This window comes from Barbus barbus, assembly GCF_936440315.1.
Source record: "Barbus barbus genome assembly, chromosome: 41".
NCBI lineage: Eukaryota > Metazoa > Chordata > Actinopteri > Cypriniformes > Cyprinidae > Barbus > Barbus barbus.
The window spans coordinates 8,744,101-8,751,508 of NC_136719.1; positions in this window are offsets into that span (position 1 = coordinate 8,744,101).

The window sequence follows — 7,408 nt, forward strand, 5'->3', positions numbered from 1 at the left end:
ATGGTGCTTGTGAGCTGAAATGCATACCCTTTTACTGTCATTTTATACAATAAGTGTTATTCAGTAGCTATATTTATTGGAAGCTTAGTTAGCCTACTTGTGTAAAGTAATTTAAATCATAGTGGTTCAACTGGCAACAAATGTGGGGAAACTCTGCGTGCCACCCATTTTTCAGTTAGTGCAGCAATGTTGCCTCTTACTCATGCATGATTTTGACTTTGTGCTGTCTGACTCAAATAGTGACTTGCTATTACATTATATTTCCAGGAAAGCTGATAGGCCTACATTTTGGCAAAAGAGCACCTGATTAAAATGGATAAAGTAAAAAAGAATTCAGTTATTAAATTTGGAAAGCATTTTAAAATTGTCTTTCAGAGATTCTGCTACTACAATAAGTATTTTCTAACAGTGTAATAAACTTTGAGAATCCTTATTTATCCCTCTACAGCACAGCGTTGCCCTGGAGCAATGGAAAGTTTTCTTAAGCCCTGTGTTCAGTGCGTTTCTTTAATTGATTGCAACCAATTAGAATGGTCGTTTGAAGGTGGGACGCACCGTTTGAAGGTGGGAATGTTTTCACCTCATATAATAGGTGAAAACATTCAAAAGAATGTGCTGGAGCTGGAGGAGGCAGTTCTTCAGAAAAATCCTCCAGCTCCAGCACATTCTTTGGTTTTCAGACATTTTCTGCATATTTGAACCCTTTCCAACAGTGACTGTATGATTTTGAGATCCATCTTTTCACATGGAGGACAATTGGGGGACTCATACATAACTATTATATGAGGTGAAAACATTTACTGATGCTCAAGAAGGCAACACAATGCATTAAGAGCTGGGGGGCTAAAATTGATTAAAATTTGGGATCAAAAATTTGATTTGACACTTTGGCCTGACCATGACTTGTTACACACCTTTCTATTAAAGTTATCTGACATTATCAAGATGAATTTGTTCTGACAGTTTAATACTTGAGTTCTTATCATATTTTATTACCATTTTCTAAACTATAGCGAATAAACGCTGATAATATGAGAAATGTTGAAGGTTTCTGAATACATTTTGGTTTGACTGTGTGTGTGTGTGTGTATATATATATATATACATATATATATTGTATTTTCATTTTATTGATAACAGTGGTGGTTAATAATTACCACAATTTTGGTGTAGTTGTAATATCTGTAGTAACTTAAGTACTCAAGTAAAAACTATGATAACTGTATGATTGCCACTGAAAAACAAATCTAAACAAACAATAGCATTCATGAGAAATTTGTATTGATAAAATATTAAACTAATTTTTAATTCGGACTATAGGTCTACTACCTAAACTCTTAAATGAAATTTATTATGGAATCAGTTTATATATTAATCAGTTAGCTTATTCAGCAAAAGCTAATTCATGTCAAATAATTTAGCATAATATAATATAAATTAATTCTAACATCCTTCCGGTATCACACTATGGTAACAAGTGATGGGGAGTTGACTCCAAAAGAGTAAATTCATCTACTCTGAATAGCCTGAAGGGTGGACTCTGGTGAAGGAATCGACTGTCGTTGTTGACTTCATTGTTGTGTCCGATATGCCTCATTTATTCAATCATCCGTATATAATGCATGGCAGTTGAGTTCACTATCATCAAAAAGAGAATTAAATAAAATGAGGAATTCCATCCTCACCATTTAAAGTGAGGAATTCAGGTGAAACAAAGTCCTAGGAAGCACTGAAGCTTTCATTTAAACTGTATCGTAAAAGGGTTCATCCCTCAAATATAAGGAACTTTACTTATAAAATAAGTCATATGTTTAAAATAGATTTTATTTATGAATGTATTTAATGTTTATTTTACTTAGTGCAAATTATAATCACTAAAACAATTACTAATCTATTTCCTTTAAAAAAAAGGTATAAAAATACATTGCTTTTGAAGAATCAGAAAAAATGACCACATCAAGGTATGTTGAACTGCAAATCAGATGTAACCGTTCATTTATTTTCCAATAAATAAATAAATGAATAAATAAAGCATATATAACATTTTCTATTTTAGGACCATTAAGAAAATTTAACCTCAAAAGTAGTTTTTATATAAAAATGTGTTTAGATTTAAAGCTGTAGTCCGTAAGTTTTGCCTCTTTGTCGCCATCTCTGTTTGAAAACCTGGAATTGCAGCTCTGTGCAGAATTATCTTCCGTGCGTGGGGTTGTGCTCCCGCACGGCTCCAGCGCGGATTAATCTAATGTTTTCAGGAGTATGTGTGTCAGTCTGTCAGTCACCGCACCGGTGTGGATACTGTACTTAGGAATCACAGATTCTAGCCTACGTCTTGGAATATATGACCCAAATAAGAATTTTCACCATATATTGCCATCTGAACAAGTAAGTAACAAGTCTGCCACGTTTGTTCTGACCAATTGAGGAAAAAAGCATTACAATAAATCGTGCTACCAATGGTAATTAAATTTAACGATCGGTTAGCTCATATCACATCTAACGGTGCAAATTATTATTATTGTTATACTTTATTCTCAAATTATTAATGTTAACAACATCAGCATTGCGTGACAATGAGTATAGTGTGTATTAGCGTGTAGATTTAAATTTCTGTACAGTCTAATCTAATTGTCATGCCATTCAAATTCCATATTAAGAAATTCTTTTAACCCAAGAAGAAAACTATGCTCCCTTTGAGCTGGTTGTCTTTAAAATACAAATCTTGTGTAATCCCAGGCTATCTGTAATCAGAAGCACATTTAAAACTGGAATATAATTTAATTTCATGCATTTTCATTTCATGTGTTTCATAAACACATAATCCTTTCTGGACTACAATCCGCCATCAAAATGATACATTTAATTATTCTAGCTGCTGAGAGAAAAGGCTATACACGACCTGCCACCTGCAGTATCCTTACATGCGATAGCTTACTAGCCAGGACAATTTCTTTATGTTTACAGACGTGAAGAAATGGCGCAGCAGCATGCTCGAATTTCCCGTGAAAAAATACCTGTACCACTCAAATTAGAAAACATTATTATAAGATAACCATTGTGAATCAGGCTAAAGTAAGGCGATAGTTTTGAACACTGGCTGGTTATGTACTTGCTTAAATATTGATTTTGGATAATTTTTAACCCCAAAAAGTTACGGACTGCAGCTTTAAGGGAATTATACATTTGATAGTAATTTTGTACTGCCTACTTATGCTGTGCTGAATCACAGTAAAGAAAATTCTATTTTAGGGAATAATGAAAATTACAGAGTCAAAAAGTAAAACGTGACCATGTTAAATAATGGGATATGGGTGGTCATGAATATGTTATAATGTCTGATCATCACTCCACCTGTTATAATGTCTGATTATCACTGCCCATCACTCCTCCTCAATAAAGCAACCCTTCGGGGCCTTTAACCTGCCTTCCCTGTCGTGTGATTCCTCACCCCGTTACATTGGTGGAGTCACCGACAAGCGATTTCCCTGACCTCATCTTTTTTTTCCCTTTGTGTTCATTGCAAGGGCTCGCGGCTTTGCAAGCTGCTGCTCAACGCGTTCCGCTGCCGGACCCCCCGGTGCAAGCCACGAAATTGCTCCCCAAGATGACCCCGCATGACGATGTGGAAGCTTTCCTTCAAATGTTTGAGATAACAGCAACCTCTAAAGGGTGGCATCCTGACGACTGGGCACGGGCGTTAGCTCCCCTGCTGACGAGTGAAGCTCAGCGCACGTTCTTCACTCTTTGCACCGCCTCCGCTGACCAGTATGCAGAGGTTAAGAGGGAGATCCTCGCCCGCGTGGGATTATCACCTATCTGTGCCACTCAGTACTTCCACGAGTGGGAATATAAGCCCTGTCTGCCAGCCCGTGCCCAGGCCGCCGAACTCACGCGACTTGCGCAACATTGGCTTTTGGAGGGGGCGTCATCAGCCAGTCAGGTGGTGGAACGCGTGGTGATAGATCGTCTGCTTCGAGGCCTTCCCCGCTCCCATCAACAAGCGGTTGGAATGAGGAACCCAACCACCACCCTGCAACTCGTGGAGGCCATAGAGCTGGCGGATGCAGCCCAACGTCGGGACGCTGGGGAGCGAGCGCCGCCGTTTCCCCAAAGGGTGGTTCAGGAGCGACGCGCGCCGGAGGGCACCCAGCGACCTATGAGCAGGCCGGCGGTTTTCCGCCGCGGGACGAGCCCATGCCAACAGAGGCTCCCGCGCTTCCCACACAGACATGGCTGGCAGGCTGCATTGTACACCGCGACCTACCGGCTGGGGCTCCAGAAGTAGAGTTGAAGGTGAATGGAAAGCCGTTCCGGGCCCTCCTGGATTCAGGCAGTGCGATCACTCTGGTGCAGTCTCACATTCTCGCTCCACGTATGGAGTGTAAAACCTTCCTCCCCCTCACGTGTCCACAGGGACAACCGACAAGTGCCCGCCCGCAGAGTGACCATTTCGGCCATGTCCGGCACCTGGCCCATCGAAGTCGGGGTAGTGAAGGACCTTCCCGTGCCGGTCGGGGGAGACTGGCTCGGGTTTGACCGCCTGCTGGCCACAGCGACGCAGCCCTCGAGGGGACCGCCAGAGACGGAGGCCCAGGAAAGGACATCGCCAGTGCCCAGTTCTTTTGGCCTCGGACAGCGGGAGAGATGGTGAGTCCCCCTCCCAAAATACTAACCTCTTCTATGATGTCTTCTAACAGGTGACGGGAGGGGGATCATTCGGGAAGGAACAGCGAGAGGATGACAGGCTGAAGCATTGCTGGACTCAGGTCTGAGTCATCGAAGGCAAGGAAGCTCAGCCTGCCCCCCATCCTCTACCGCACTTTGTGGTCCAAAACGGCCTGCTCTATTGTGTCGCCCAGTGGAGGGGGGAGGAAAAATTATTGTTGGTGGTGCCACGCACAAAGACGGAGACCGTACTGGAACTGGCACACTCACATCCCTTGGCAGGGCACCTTGGAGTCGCGAACACGGTCCAACGGATCCACGACCACTTCCATTGGCCGGGCCTTGAGGCAGAGGTGAAGAGGTTCTGCCAAGCCTGCCCAACCTGCCAAGTGACGTCACCCAGGATGCCTCCCCCCAGTCCGCTGATACTGCTGCCCATCATCGAGGTGCCCTTCAAGCGCATCGGGATGGACCTCATGGGGCCGTTGCCTAAATCTGCCCGGGGACATGAACACATCCTTGTGATTGTCGACTATGCCACCCGGTATCCAGAGGCAGTTCCCCTTCGAAAAGCCACCACAAAAGCCATCGCCCAGGAGCTCTTCCTGCTCTCCAGCCGAGTCGGCATCCCAGCGGAGATCCTGACCGATCAGGGAACCCCCTTTATGTCCCGGCTAATGGCTGACCTCTGCCGGCTGTTGCGGGTGAAACAGTTGAGGATCACCGTCTACCATCCCCAGACCGACAGGCTGGTTGAACGCTTCAACCAGACCCTGAAGCAGATGCTGAGACGGGTGGTCGCGGAGGACAAGCGCGACTGGGACCTCATGATCCCCTACGTCCTCTTCGGGATCCGCGAAGTCCCCCAGGCCTCAACTGGATTCACCCCTTTCGAGCTGCTCTTTTCCCCGACAACCCCGCGGCCTCCTGGATGTGGCGAAGGAGGCCTGGGAACAACAGCCGGCAGCCCACCGCTCAGTGATCGAACACGTCCGACAGATGAGGGAGAGGATCGACCGGGTCATGCCATTAGTCCGGGAACACCTGACCAAAGCGCAGCAGGCTCAACAGCGCCACTACAACCGGGCAGCCCAGCCACGGGAGTTCCAGACAGGAGACCGAGTTATGGTCCTAGTCCCCAACGCGGCCTGCAAGTTCCTGGCCACCTGGCAGGGGCCTTACACGGTGCTGGAGAGAATTGGGCCGGTTACTTACCGTGTACGGCAGCCAGGAAGAAGGAAAGCCGAGCAGCTCTACCACATCAACCTGCTGAAGAAGTGGGTGGGGACTAGAGACCAGCTCGCCGGCCTTGCCACCTCTGACCCTGTGGTGGTGGTTGTCAACCCCATCTCTCGGCTGCCCAGAAGGGGGAGCTGCAGCACCTGGTCGGTCAGTTCTCTGATGTGTTCTCGTCTCGCCCTGGGCAGACCAGCGTGCTACAGCATAATATACGGACACCACCAGGGGTTGTCGTCAGGCAACGGCCCTACCGTGTCCCTGAGGCTCGTCGGCAGGCTATTGAGGAGGAAATACAACAAATGCTGAAGTTAGGGGTGATAGAACCATCCTGCAGCCCGTGGTCCAGCTCAATCGTGATGGTCCCGAAACCGGACGGCACCCTCCGTTTCTGCAACGACTTCCGCCGCCTCAACGAGGTCTCCAAGTTCGACGGATATCCCATGCCTCGGGTGGACGAGTTGTTGGACCGACTGGGAAGGGCCCGGTATATCTGAAAGGTTACTGGTAGGTACCCCTCTCTGAGAATGCCAAACCTAAGACTGCTTTTTCCACCTCTAGTGGCCACTGGCAGTACCGGACCCTTCCCTTCGGCCTTCACGGGGCACCTGCCACATTCCAGCGGATGATGGACATCCTATTGCAGCCCCATCAGTCCTACGCCGCCGCTTACCTGGATGACGTGGTAATCCATTCCGAAGCATGGGAAGACCACCTGGACCGGTTACGGAGGGTGCTCTCGGAGCTATGGAAGGCTGGGCTTACCGCTAACCCTCGCAAATGCCACCTTGCCCTCTCCGAGGCGAAGTACCTGGTAAGTTTCCAGGTATGTCGGGGTATCATTCGGCCACAGGAGAAGAAGGTGGAGGCGGTACGTTCCGCCCCGAGGCCCGAAACCAAAACCCAGGTACGAGCCTTTTTAGGGTTAATATTACGTGGAAATGTGAGCTCGTGCGATGATGTGATATGAGAGATGTGAAAGAAGTGCCAGCCTCAAAGACTACATGTTATTCATGTATCGCTAATTGTCTTACGACGTTTGTGATCTGGGAATAACACACACCAGAATGTTGTGACTGACCAATTAGAATTACATATTCCAGAGACCCATATAATAAATTAATTTATTAATTAACTTGTGACTGGAAGAGACTGCGGTTCACAGTGAGGAATATGCATCTGACATCTTCATTACTGAATGCAACAAACATAAAACAACTAGTATGTAGAGGATTCATACTGGAAAAACTGAGAAAAAAACAGTATAAAGAAAAGAGAGTGTGATGTTACCTCGAAACTACAGGAAATAAAGAACATCCGATTAAACAAAATGTACCAAATCTAAGAAATAATAAAAAAGTACCAGATCTACATAACAGAAATGTTTTTAATTCATTTAAAAATAATTTTAATCACAGTGTGACTATATGTCAGCAAAACATTACAATGAATACATTTGAATGCCAATTAACCACTTATTTTAACACACAACCTACGACATATCAGA